Genomic DNA, 14925 nt, shown 5'->3' on the forward strand with positions numbered 1-14925 from the left:
ACAAGTATCAAGTTGGCTGTACTCACCATCATGCTGTAGAGTTTTGCCGTAATACATTCAAACGCCGTAGAGTATATTGGTTTACCATTTTGAATGAATCTCTTAGAAGAAACTGACTTTTATCTGTAACGAAACACGAGGTCAGTTGTATAAATAGAGACAAAACCAAAGCTTTTGTGTCTATATACTTTTGCTGCTAATGCATGAATACTGTATAGGCAACCAATGAATAATGTATTAAACTGATCAAATATAATTAGGATACCAACTAATTAATAGAGGACTGTATCTAAAAAATTAAAACTTAACTTTAAATCATTTAAACTAATGAGCATATACAAAAAAAAGAACAAACAGGGCGAGTGTGAATGCACTCTTAATAGATGAAGTACATCAAAATTAAGCCTGACTTTTTAAAAGTTCTGCCTCGATTCGATTTAATATTTATGAACTATTATTACACAAAGGAAGCTCAGTAGAGTCAGTCAGGAAATTGAAGCAATTGTGCCAGAATGAAGGCTTGAATTGCCTAGGTGTTTGAAGTAAATCACTAAAGCCTCTAAATTTATGTGAGATTCTGAAAATAGAGAGAAAAACAGATCGAAGTTAGAGAAAGTTGAGTCTTATACCATGGAAGGGGGGGAAGAGATCATTTGAGAAAGCAGAGGTGTCAGTTTTCCAGTTTACTAAATCTGGAATTCAGCTCCAAACACCACTGGGCCTAATTATAGCTGTATGCTGCAGCGGTAAACAGTTTTCTTTATGTTCTTAGCTCCTCTGAAACTCTATTTGGAATATGTTCCATATACCCACTCGCATATAAACTGCTAAGTAAAAATGTATCTATAATTATCAGCAACAGGTTGCACCTTATTAAAATGCGAGTTGTGATTAATCTTTATGCCCCGGTACATCATCTTTTGCTGACCCATTTTTACGCTTGCGCGCTCACGACGTGGCTCGTAAAACGGCAAAATTGCCCTGAAAATTAATAACACGTCATTATGCATTTAAGGTAACACAATTAAAGATCTTGTTATTATCACCGTCCGAATCTCAGCTGCCGGTTCCCCACTCCTGGTGCTCTGAAACATCGGAGGACGCCTTAATAGAAGCGACTTTCACCGGGGTTAATAACAGTTAATGAGTTGTGAATTGCGCTAGACAACAAAAGACACAAGTCCCGCTAATCAGCATAAAAAAGATAAATTACACACGGTGATGATCATTTGAAAAGTATCGATCCGTTTCTCGTGAATGCGGGCGCGTCGGTCCAAGTACCTGCCAGAAACGTGGACACGCATTTGACGTGAACCATACTTGATGGCTTGCTGACAGCCTTGAACTTATACCCGGCACCCATCCTTCCCTCCCCGCTTCCTTTTCTCCCATTGTCAGAAAGCATCTCGTCTCCTCTTGACTCAGAGTCGGTTGAGCTGGAGGCTCCCTCGGTTGAGGGATGTGATGGGATTTGGGGAATAACTGCTACTCCAGATTAAGGATGGAGATGAGGATGACGAGTGACTGACAAAAACAGACTTCTGGGAGGGCTTAGTTACTTTATACTATCAAGGTCAAGCAGTGACTAAGGATGTGGGCATCTGCGCTGGCTGCGCTGATATGCCGAATTTGCAACAGCTACAGTTTTTGAGGTATGACACAAATCAATAAACGTCAGGGTCGGAGCGTCACCTGAAGATTTGAAGTGAAACTCTCAGGTGTGGGTTTTGTTTTAGACTTAAAAAAAAAATTGCCTCAGTATAAATAATCATTGTTTCATTACATCTTTCTTGAAAATACTCCTTATATATCCTGCTTGGGAAGGGAAATGAAATGGGGCTTACTAAAGCAAAAGAAGCTGCGATAATGTGCTTCACCTGCATGCACGCACATAATAACCACTGTATCCCGCCAATGGTTTACATAACTGAAATGATGTGCTTCAGCTCTTCTCGCCTTATCACTACGAGCCATACTTTATTGCCTAGACCACCTCAAAGAAAATTAAATGCAGCCTCATCCGTTTGAAGCCGAAGCACGTTTTCTGCAAGGTTCTAATGCCGCCGAGATACTGTTGAGCTGTTGTATTTTTCAAACACTCGCCTCCAAAGATCTGACTAAATGCCTTTTTATTTTCTCACTGTTCCCCTTTCTGTGACTCACATTATCTTTTTTTGACTCCTTTCTACACCCTTCAGAGTACAGAAGTGCCCTTCCAGCGTGGAAAAAAAATAAAAAGCAATCCTCCAATGACTATTAACTTTTTTTCTGTTACTCTCCTCAAATGTTGTGGCTAAGTTTTTACTAAACTGATGAGTCATGTTTGTTCAGACTCAAATCATCAAAATGAACAAATTTGTTAGGTCACCAAATTAGTCCCTGTGTGTTTTACATGGCAAAAAAAAAATTTATCTGCAGTCTTTGCAAAACATAAAACCAATTAATATTATATTGGAAAATAAATGACCTTTCATTCCAAGTAGATTTAATACAATTTTTTTTCCCATTTTTATAATTACAAATAATTTGCTTATTAACTTCTAACTTGTTTTGAAGATATTTTGTGTTAAATGTTAGAGATGTAAATGGTTTTAAATTGGACTCTGTTGTGTAAGTCGGCTGCAACCAGTATTGAATTTGTTCAAATGGTTCTGTTATGCATAATTGCTAAATGCATAACTTACAAGAATTTCCAGAAATTGTTTTCAATTCTTTTTATGTCGCACTTCACCGCCAACACCAGTTTGTTTAACTTGTTCTCTTTTTGAGCTCTTCTTTTATATGTAAAGAGCTGAAAAGTGTGGCGTGCATTTGTTTTAAGCCTGCTTTTTTCATGTTGCTAAATGTGCGATTTAGACAAAAGCATATTTATGTTATAATGGCCCAGGTATTGTAATTGTTTGAAATTATCCTAGCTTTTTTTTTTTTTCCGATGTTTTCCGACTTTCCACTTAACTCATGTAAATGAGTTAAGTGGATATATATAACATAAAGTCCCAGTAAAACACTTAGAGCATGTTGTACTATAAATCTATTTATGGATCTATAATAAAGTACAGCTGGAGAGGCAACTAACACTAGTAGAATAATGCAGGAAGTTTCTGTTCCTTATCTTTATTGAGTATGTCAGAGACGGTCGGGTGTCGAGTTGATTCGGTTGCATCAAAGCTCCGCCATGCTGCACGTAGCTGATTGTCTGAGCATTACGTAAAACAACTTTGGATGAACTGTAGGCTTTTACATTTTTGACGTGATCCTCTTTGACAATGACATCAACAAGGAGATGTGGGGTTCCAATTCGAACATTATCTGCAAACTGTAGCACAGCGTTAGGGGGGTGGAAATGTCAAACAGATTGACGAGGCAGATGGAACACTCCTGTCCTTCTGCAAGTGTATGAACACACAGATGCTGTCGAAAACGGCTACAGAAAGAAATTGCAGCACCCTCAACAAGTATTGACACCCCTGATGTATGAAGGCGTCTTCAAAATGAGAGACAAAAAACTTTGGAAAAAACAAGTTATCTATGTTTCCATGTGAACAGCGTAAGAACTTCATTTGGTAGAATTCAGCAGGGGGAATACAACCCTTTTAATATTGGAATCTTTAAAGAAACGGCATAAAAAAATATATAAAAACAAATGAAATGTCCTTAAAGAAAATGCAAAATGCAGTGTTTCCAACCAGCTTTACTTTTGGAAAATACGTGAGTATATCCAGTTACCGCTCCAGGACAACCACTTCCTGTGGAGTCCCAAAGCCTTCAGGTTCATCTCAAAAACTTGGGACACCCATGGCCTAGTCCAAGACTAGGTCATGGTGTGTGACTAGGCCACACGCTAGGTGTGAATTCAGCTTCATGAATAAAAAGAAATCAAAGGTGACTTTTTTAAGGGCGTTTAATTAATGGAAAGAGATGAATAATACACACCATAAAATAGTTTTACCTAAAATTAATTTTGGGGTATTACAAATCCCCTATATCTCATTAGCTCTGCAGAATTTAATAGATACCACAGGACAAATGTATTGCCCTATATTCGCTGCTGTCTAAGACATGTTCTTTCTTCTGAAGACCAGTTATTTCGAGGAGTTTGCTAATTAGTAAATGTTCATCTGAGCACTGAGCTCAACAGATTCACTCTACAATTACTGAAGAAACTGTAGGCTTATAATTATCTCTTTGTTCATCATCATTCTCATTTTGCGTGACACAAAGGCCTCGATTAGGAATCCTTTATACTTTCCTCGCTGCATTCCTTTTTTTTCTTTTCTCAGCAGCACACCACCTACATTTTATCACACAAAAACAATATAACTCACCTGTTTCTACTTTCACTACACCCGATTTATAGAATGAACCCTGAAGTAACTTGTTCATTTCTATCTTTTTTTTTGCTGCCTCTTTTTTTTTTTGACAGCAGAATGATGCAACTGGCTGAGGAATGAATGCAACTTTGAAGTTTAAATTTGAGGGTGTAAACTGGGAGAACGAAAGCTGTCAGGACCTCCCGGGACACCGGGATTTAAATCACCTAATTCTGATTTCAAATCTTTCTCTCCCCAAGTCCTGTTATTTTGAATACAGCATGGGGTAAAGAGCGGTGAATTTGGTTGGGATTCCACAGTCGTACAAAACAAAATGAATTCTTGCTACCGTTTATTGGCACTTAGCTCAAAAGCTTTACGAATATGCAGTTTGTTTCTAAATTACCTTGCTTGATTTCCATGAAAAGTGGATTAATCAGTAACAGAGTAAGGTAAAAACAACTGATACTGCTAGAATCCGTGATTTTATTAAATGTGAAAACATGTATATATAATCTAAGCCAACATAGAGCAAGAGTACCAACTCCCTAAACCATATATCTGATTTTGCTACTTTTAGCAGCTATAGATCTACCATAGACTGTTAGCAATAAGTCTTTTACATCACTGTGGAGGAACTCTTCTTTGCAGAATTGTTTTGCTCCACCTACATTAGAGATTTTCAAGCAGAATTTTCCTATTTAAAGTCATGCCATGGCTTCTTAATTTTACTTTGACTAGTCCACTCCAATAACTTGAATCTAAGTCAGTCAGTCTCGTACAATGAACTGATGGTTGGAGTTTGGGATTTTCTGATAGAGATCAGAAATCTACGGTCCTCAATCAACCAATCAGCCTCAGACTACCATAGAATCACCACCATGTTTATCAGAGAGGATTTTATTTTTTCTGAAATCTTGTGATAGTTTTACACCCAATGTCATGGAAAGTTACAAATTTGTCTTGATGAAGAAATCTTTTGAGATTAATGCTCTTTGGCAAATGCGTGACATACCTTCTTTTGGTCCGTTGAGGCTTTGGTCTCACCCCAAATCCATTTCCTGTTTTTTAATTGTGAAGATTTGCATTAACTGTGCCTAAGACCTTTAGTTCTTGAAAGTTACTACAGAAGTGTGCTTTTGTAGTAATTTTGATCAGTCACTCCTGGGAAGATTCACAACTGCTCTGTTTTCTCAGTTTGTGGAAAATGCGTTTCATTTCCCCAGGTTCCCTGGGGCCCCCAAAGCCTCAGAAATGTATTTGTAACTCTATCAAAACTCATAGATGTAAACAAATTAATCATTTGGTCTTCAATTACTTGAGATTAGAGCATTTTGTTTGCGTTTACTCAAGCTGTTTTTTGTCATACCTTTATATTTGTTTTGTCTGGAGACTTAAGAGTGACAAAATGGCAAATACAAGAAATCTGTAAAGGTGGAAATGGAGTGTTACAGCATTGTGTGCATGTACTTGCACAGGGTGATGCAGGAACAGTTGAACATTTCTTGGCAATACAAAAGAGACATCCAGCTGTCTCCGAGGCATACATTGACATGCAACCAAGTGTTAGAGGAAGGTATGCCTGGGTGTAAAAACTACACTCTAGTGAAAACAAGAAATGCGACCTCACCACCGAGGCTGACTCACTTGGAATACCAAAAAGAGGTGGTCAGGTTTTTGAAACTCAACCTCGGACTGACAACATATCTGGCTTTCAGGTTACAAAACAGTCATGGATTCTAAACGCAAAACACTCTTTTGATCAAATTTGATCAACTTCATTCTGAAATTGAGTTTAAAGGTTATGACCAGTACCGTTGTTTCATTGAAAAAATGATTTCATTACAACTAAGAGCTTGTCAGAATAGAGAGAATGGCAACAGTTTTCTATAAAAGTTAAATATTATTTGAGACCAATATATTTTATGGAGAACCTGATTTTTGCATGGAGCCAGACGCATCCAATCCCATTGGCTTCGCCTTACGTCAAACTTTCATGTTCTTCCACTTAATTTATGTGTAGTTTCTAAATCGGGATACCTTGAGCAGAGATAGCAATGTTCCCATCATCAAAGAACAGCAGTTTCGTTTTTTTTATTTATCAGGAATAAAAAAAATATAAGTTTTCTCACAAGGAATTTTTGGAAAGCCTACCTTTCTCACGGTACTGCACAGCTTCTGGTTGTAGTAATTAGATATTAAGCGAGTCCCCCATGGCTCCAAAAAACATGGGAGGGTGGGAAGAAAATGTGCTCTTGAAGTATTATATTCCTCTGAGAAGCACTCCATTTTTTATGTTTTATTTCTTCCTTTTTCCCCCCTTCCCATCCCTTCAAAGGGCTAAAGCATTCCTCGAGTATCCAGGTTTCTATGTCTAATTAAGGATTCAAGAGGTGCCCCTGCTTGCAACTGTGTGTTTTCGTAAACAATCAATATTTCCCAGCTAGAAATAGATACTCAAGAGCCAAATACGATGGGACTCCAAAATCAAAACAGTAATCAACCAGCTGAAATATGTTTCCAGGATGCAAGACGCTAAACGTATGCAAAGCCACTTGTCTTGGCAATATCAGGAATCATTACTGAGGCCTTCGTGGTTGTAATAAATGCATCACTGCTGACATTTTAAGCAAGCATCCATTTAAATTGTGCCTGATGTTGTTCTAAAAATGTATGTGTTGGCAAAAATACTGATACAATAACAAGAATATTAAATCTGAGGGTTTTTTTTAAAGTGAAATTGACATCAAATTCAAGCTGTCTCTAATTATTGTCCAATAGTAGCAAAGGCAAAAGTGAGCAAGTCTGTATAGCTTGGTGAATATAAAAAAAAAGTGCAGAGTTTTCTCTCCAGAGACTTCAGTTCACAACTTAACATTTGCAGGCATTACCATAAATGTATGAGATGAGAGAAAAAAACAGTCATTTAACTCATGAGGCAAGTTTAAAGGAAATGTCAAGCAGCCTATGCTTCAGTTAAGGAGTGAATCTTTTTTTTTTTTTTTAATTAGGGGTTCAGGGAGATCAGCTACAGAAGCGTTGTTGCTTTTGTTTGAGTTTTTCCCCCTCTAATTATTCCCAGGAAACCATTTTTTGCCAAAGGCTTAGAACCATGAAACAGCATGACATGGTCCCAAATACCTGCCACCGCTCCAAGTACAAAACGTGAGGTAAAGCTCCCTTTTGATGTCGGCGTATTGTGGTGTATGAATGTTTTCGCAGTTGAGACACAAGGTTGGAGTCAAGGTCCTGGGGGTATGGTTAACCCATTAATTGGGGGCTCTAGTCCGGGACTTAGACAATTTAGTCAAAAAAAAAAAAAGATGGCAACACATTGCTTAGACTTACACTTGGGACTTGGATTAGAGGATTTAGGGTCTTGATTCTTGTAAACGCATGTAATCATTATTGTTTAAGTAAATGATTGCAGTTGTCTCGCCCGAGTTGCTGTATTGCAAGTTGAAGGTTTCGCCCATATTTCTGATAATTCAGAAAGTTTAACTGGATCACAACAGTCCTCACACAGATCAGGCTCTACGGTTGACTTCAATCCTGCCTCTTTTACTGAGGATGGAGTAATGACTCCAGTTTGATTTTTTTTTTAATAGATTCAATCCCATTAAGTCATTACTTGTTGAAAGCTTGGGGAATGGATTGCTCAACAAAGTTGTGACCACTTGTAAGTTTGGCAACTGTACAAAAAATAAACGTAGGATTATTCTCATTCTTCTCTATTGACGGTGAGAAACTTGCTCTTCTAGCTTGGTGAAGCGTCCTTTTCATTTTCCAGGTTAAACGGGAAAATAAACATCCTCTGGATGTGTAGAGCGCAGTCTTCTCTCCAATTTTCTAGTGTGCTGCTTTAAAGTATGCAGAATTAAACCAGGGAGCCAATCTCCTATGAATAATTACCTTCTTTTTCAAGGGGGCTACACTGTCTAATGCCACACTCAATGAGGAAGTAAAACTATGAACAGGAGCATCAATTTGTGAAGGGATAGCGATTAAATTTCTGCCCTCTGCTGTGTTTTCCTGTGATTGTAAGGAAATTAAAAATGGAAAAGATTCTTTAAAAGTTGTTCCAGCGTCGGCTGATAAAGATCTACGATAATGAAATTTTCTCTCGGGGGCGGAGCACTCTGTTAGATTAAACTCGAGGGTTATTAAAATTGTTCAGGCAGGACGGAGTTATGAAGAAATATTATTCGCTCATGCTCAATCCCGTATGTCACCTATGTGAATGGAGTCGTGTAGGACGCTGGTTCTGCTTCCATTTTTGTACTAAAGTTATTTTCTGACTGCCTTCCCCTGGTGTTTGAGAGTGGAACTGCAGCAATTGTGGTAAACACTGATAAGCCCATGTATTTCAAGAACTGTATCACTAGCTGAGACATATTATAGATTAATTACTCACACATTGATGTTTGAAAGTTTTAATTCTGACAATTTTCTACTTTAAGTTCATGAAAATAAGCAATATTATTTCAGAAAAAAATATTTTACAATACAAAAATGTAGGTGTAATGCAAAGTATGTTTCTTAAAAGTTACTTTTAATATGACAAATGCAACTTTTAATTTATTGAGTATTACTGTAGGTCAACATAACTTAAGCTGCGTGGTCTGAGAGTCACAAAATACTAATGTTTCAAAGTAGAGCAGTAAAAAATAGTAATTTAGCATAATTTACACCAAACTAACACGGTAACTGATTAATGGTAAATATGATCTTCTGCTGGAGTGTAAAAAGTTTCATGGCATGTCAGACACGTTCAACTTTGCCGAGGATGCATCAGCATTTAAAAGGCGTTGCGATAACTGTGCGGTGATATTGTTATTCTCTTTGTTTTATCAGGATTTTCTTGTTACTTTTGCATGCGCTTTATCCTCAATATGTCAGACTGCTCGGCAAATCCGTACCCCAAAAATATCTTGCTTTGAAAAACTGTCAGGGTAGATGGCGCACAAGTTAAACAAATGTACTTTATTTTGACACCTTAAATCAAGCCCTAGTTATGTTTTAGGGGAGCATCTGCGGCAGTGGCTTTAGCTGTATGAAGGAAAACAAATCACGCTGGCAATACCTGCCAAAAGAAGACATTTAGAGCAAGACGACGCGTTTTATTTCTGTCTGCAGCACTGAGACCCACAGCTTTGAGAATACTAATCCCTCAGATATGAGTGCAAGCCTGTATCTAACGGATTAAAATGTGACCTGGAAGGGCATTATTTGTATTGCGGTAACAAACTACAGAATGCAAAGCTTTCACAGCTTCCTCGCAGGGAAGAAAAACGGCTGCTTTTAGTTAATAAGTGTCAAAGGTTGGTTTAAATACAAGAACAAAAAAAGTGTTTGGTACGGACGAGATGACTTGTTGCAGATAATTGACCTGAAGTGTTGAGATTGAGAAAAAATGTTGCTTTTTCATTTGAATTATTGAGGCTTTATGTGAATAAACACGAGGTTATGCTACCAGAATGGTGTCCCCCGAGAATTTGAATGCAGAAGACGGCAAATAAAGCCATATCCTTTAACATTGCAGAAAAAGAGGCAAAACTGGCATTAAGTTTTTTAGGAAATGTGAATTATTTAACTCCAGCATTCAACACAGCTTGGAGCAACATGTTTTAACTGAAAATACATGTAGGCCAGCAGCTCAGTAAGGGAACGTGACAACTGGTTTATATTGCCACGTCTCTAGGCATAAGGCTATTTGGGGATTCTGATTGTATGGTACTCTGGTGGAAAAACAGCTTTGGATCACAGCCTGATGCTAATACGACTGAAATATATAAAAATGAATGTATACTACAGTGAAAAATTATGTATTGACATAAATTCTTATTATAGCTATATTCTGTTTTAGAGCCATAGACAAAAAAGACGCATTTCAGGTGAGTGAAAAGAAATAGAAAAGTGAAAGAATATTTGTTCTGGGTTGAAATCAACTATGTCATGTACCGCAAGCTAATTTAAGATATGTTTCAGTGGAGAATAAGATACTTAAAAATCCTAATCTATCCCAAAGAGTTGAGATTTAGTTTGAAGGTTGTAGTCAATGTGAATTTCACACCTTTTACATGCAGCAGATATACATACCTGAATCTAGCTTAAAGATAGAAGATAGCACAATAGCAACACATGAGTAAACTAAAGCTTAATAAAAAATGATTTTCTTTACTTACAGAGAAACCAATGAGATTAAAAGAGACCCATGTGTGGTATGCTTCATGTTCATAATTAGTCTTAATGGCGACAGGTAAGTGGTACCAACAGGTCCTCTTAGAGAGGTTAGGTCTTTTGATTTAGTTGAGAAGAGGACCTTGTTGTCGCCACTGCTTTCACCTCTATAACTAAATAGTTACTGAAGGTTAAATCCACAACAAAAACAAATGCTTCATCTACCAGGAAATACTCTGAAAGACATTAAATCTTCTGTTATTCAAGCACTTATGCAGCACTGCTTGTGAAATAAAAGTATCTCTTCAGTGAAGGTCACTAAAGAAGCTAAAAAGCATTTCTAAAACACTGCAGTTAGGTGACAGCGACTGCTCCTGTATCCATGAAGGTAAAATAAAATAAAAAAATTACATAAATGAAGCTGCTTTCTCAGGGCCAGCACTCATTTCGGGTCCTTTGGTGTCAGCACAATATTCTGAAGTGTTTATGTGTAAACAAGAGTCATCATAATGTGGCTGGGAGAAACAAGGTAGGAAACGAAACACCCGAGTTCAGAAGCCCCTTTTGTGACAGCAGCTAATGCACTTTTTTTTTTTTTTTTTGCATTCCTTTTAGGCAGTTCGTTTAAAAATACAGCAATTGCCAGTTTACAGCAATGCAAAGTCAATTAAAACTGAGAGCGTCTTTTGTTTCGAGCAAAAAAATTCTCCCGAGTGTTTTATCTTCAAAGAAATATCCAATTAAGCAACCATTCTAACTTAGCTTTGCCAGTTAAGCACGAGTTTCAGTGGGTCACAGAACATAAAAAGGTTGGAGGAACATGCTCTCCCTCAAAAGTTTCTGAAATAATTCTTCCAGTTTTGTAGTACTTATTAAATTAAGTATCCAGCCAGTGCAAATAGGCATGTGTGCTCTCTGTCAAACTTACTTTGTTTCACCTGAAACTATTTGTACCCTCTTCATGAGTGTTTCAGATTGCTACACAAGTATGTGGTTAACTCACAGCAGTTTTAAATGAACCATATATCGTATCAGTTTGCTTATTACTTATAAATGAAACTGCAAATGCACTCTGTAGAGATTTCTTCCAGCTGGGACTCAAATTTCCAAATTGTTTGGAGAAATGAATCAAAAAGATAATTTACTAATCCTTAATGAAAATTAGATTGCATCTGTTGTGATAAACCTCCTCCTTCCAAACGTACAATCCCACAAATGAAAAAAGGGTAATAACGTCCCTCTGCAGAAATCAAAACATGACCATTTGGCCAGCAGACAAGTGAAGGCACAGTGGCTCTCAGCAGAGCCAATTACCACAAGAGAATAACCACATGAAGTGCCCCATCAGGGATAATGTTATAAAATTGGGTAACAATGTTGGAAAGATGAGGGAAAAGCATCCTGGTATTATTAGGAATGGGTATGTGTTTTCACAAATTGTTTTATGTCCAAGTATCCATGACTACCGCCACCTATGAAGCTCTAAAGTTGGTCATAATAAGTAGGTAAAAGACAAACAAATGTTTAAAAACCAGGAGAAGGAAAATGTGCTAATTTCACATCTACCCAGTGCTGTACTGAACATACGATTCCTGGAGTTTTACAGACTGAACCAATTTCTCATAGGATCTTATGCGCCGCCCCCTGTGGCCGGTCTATACATCAGGGGTGGGACATCCATGCCCTCGGCGGCTGGTGTGCTGCATGTTTTAGATGTTAACATGCTTGGAAATTCTCTGCTTGGAGGTTTCTAAGAATTTCATGAGCCAATTTTCATTCCTTACCTCTTTGATCTTACTTGGGAATACACAAGGGGCCCGTTGCCGAGAGGCAAAGGTACACAATGGACAAGTCAGAGAAGGGCCAACACATTTCCAAGAAACAAGAAATGAAGTGTAACATTATATTGAAGCACCGACAGATTTATTTTTCGTTTCTTACATAAAGACTGGAATGTGTTAATAAATCCTTTATCTATATTAACTTTTCTATTTTGGCATTCAGGGGCAGTTTGTGTGCAAATACCCCTCCTTTTATTAAGCCATATGCAACCACTCAACTGACTGAAGTACATTTTAAATAGCTTTGTTAGAACTGTTAGGTATTTGTGGTGACCCTAGACTTTGCTAACTAGGTAGTGATCCAAAATGCCCATATAAAACCTGCCAGCTCATAAAAGTACTGTAAGAAGTTAGTGATAATTTTTTTATGCCCAATCGAATGTCCTGTTTGTGCTTCTGTATTAAGCATAAACTTGTTCTTGAAAAGATTTTACTGTAATTCCCAAACGTTTTGACCTGCACTACTTAAAACCGCAGTTGAGCTTCTGCACATTTTGGTGTTAAATACTCAGCAAAATAAAAATGTGGGATGGCGTTGTAAGAGCCATTTGAGCGTACGTTCTACTCAGCAGTAAGATCATTAACTTGACCCGTTCGTCTACAGAGCATAAAATTACTATCTGAATTGGTGTTAGGCCCCTTCAACAACTGTGTTGTCACATGGCCCCAAAGCAAATTAAGACGATTCTTCTTTATCTCATTAAAACCCATTAATTCACTTTAAGCAGACTGCCCAACTGATGCAAATTTTCCCATCAAGGAAAGATACAATTTCATGATGAAGGCAGAATAGTTACCTTGTGGTCAAATACACAATTAGGCAGCATGGTTGGTTAGCTCAAAGCTAATGCATTGCAATAAGCCCATTTAAAACAGGACATCCTTTGGGGCAGACATTGCTTTGCTCACCTTTAGTGCTTTCTTAGATGTGTCACAATTAGTTAGAACATGTTGGCATCATAACTTTGACAGGTTTTGAGATTATACACTCTGAATGTTCCCAAAATCGAGTGTTTAGCAAATGTCATACCGTTCCATCGCGCTTTACTTTGCAGAACCTGGTAGGGTGCATGTCTTCTGAATTCCTCCCACTTCAAAGCAATGCCACAGTGAGCACTGCGCACTATAACACTATAAACAGTGATGCAGTCGGGGAGGTTGAGTCATCAAAATTGGTTGAATTTCAGCAGCCACAGAGAAAGAGCAGCAACACATTGTTAAGGAGATTAGAGGAACAGTCAGAGGAGAGAATCGCCTTTACTTTAATCCCTTATGGGTTTAAATGGAGACGAGCAGACACTGTTTGAACGTCTGTGAAACCGGGGCAACTGTCAGTTTGGGTGAAAAAAAAAAGAGATGGAGTGTAGCCAACATCCAGAGGTTCTAGAAAATGAAAGGTATAGCAAATGTTGTTTGGGAGATGTATGAGGAATGCAGCCGAGTGCGTGACTAAACTTAAAATTAGTTTGGCACTAAAACACAAGATCTTTCACACTTTTTTTTTTCCTTCTCTTCAAGCCAACCAAAGTGCTTTTCTTTGAAATTGCATTATGCAATCAAAATATGGGAGTGAATTAAGGTTGTACAAACCTACAATATAACACATTTTCATCATTTAGTGGGAATGACCTGACACGAGAGAATTTAAAACCCTGCTTTGCTAGAGTAATGAGGTGGCGCGGCCATTTCCCAGTGTTCACACACTTGATGTTTTCTCCCTCTGTAAAAAGAGTGTATTGTGCTTAATACAATCCGTCTGTACATTAACTCTCCAGGGGGAGAGTTATAATTAAATGGATGCAGAAAAGTAGTTAGTTTCTAAGTGTGCAAATAAATGCTAGCTTGGCCGTGAAAGGCTCATTTAAAAAGGTGCATTAATAGAGAGGAGGGGAATAGCATTTGAAATTCGGGGGGACATTGCTGTACAAAATGAGCAATACTGGCAGTGAACACTGCAAATAGCTGCACTATTTAACTTCTAGAAGCCTCTTTGTTTTACCTCATTTACAATTAAAGTCAGTTAGCATGTCGCGACTCGGATGGAACAAACTCATCAGTGACGCGAGACTGTACCCGGGATAAAATGATGTCGGTGTCCTAGCACTGTGCTGTTCATTTGCTAAAATCAGAATATCTTTTTTAAAAAATTATACCATTTCAATGATACGCTCCCGAATGTTTGACAAGACAAATGTTAATATATTTATTTCTTTTCTTTCTGGTGAAGACATTACTAAGGGCAAGTCAACGTTTGCCTTCGGCCAGTTGTATCTTATGCAACACATTTTGAGTGCATAAAACATATATTTAAATGTACGAACTAGTAGATTGAGATTAAAAAGTTGAACTTTAACCGTATTTTCATATATCTTAAATGTCTGACATTAAACGGTATTAATCATTGTCATATGACACATTTGCATTTGTAGCATTTATTTAACCACTTGATCAAATTGAAAAATAAATGCTTAATACTTCAACAAATTGGTGTGAAAATATGACAATTTGAAAATGTTTTCTTACGAACTAACTAGCAGCTTGCTCACATTTTATACTTTCTATCAAACAAGAGGCTGATGGGCCTAACGTTCCTT

Source organism: Xiphophorus maculatus, chromosome 24 (genome assembly GCF_002775205.1).
Source record: "Xiphophorus maculatus strain JP 163 A chromosome 24, X_maculatus-5.0-male, whole genome shotgun sequence".
Lineage (NCBI taxonomy): Eukaryota > Metazoa > Chordata > Actinopteri > Cyprinodontiformes > Poeciliidae > Xiphophorus > Xiphophorus maculatus.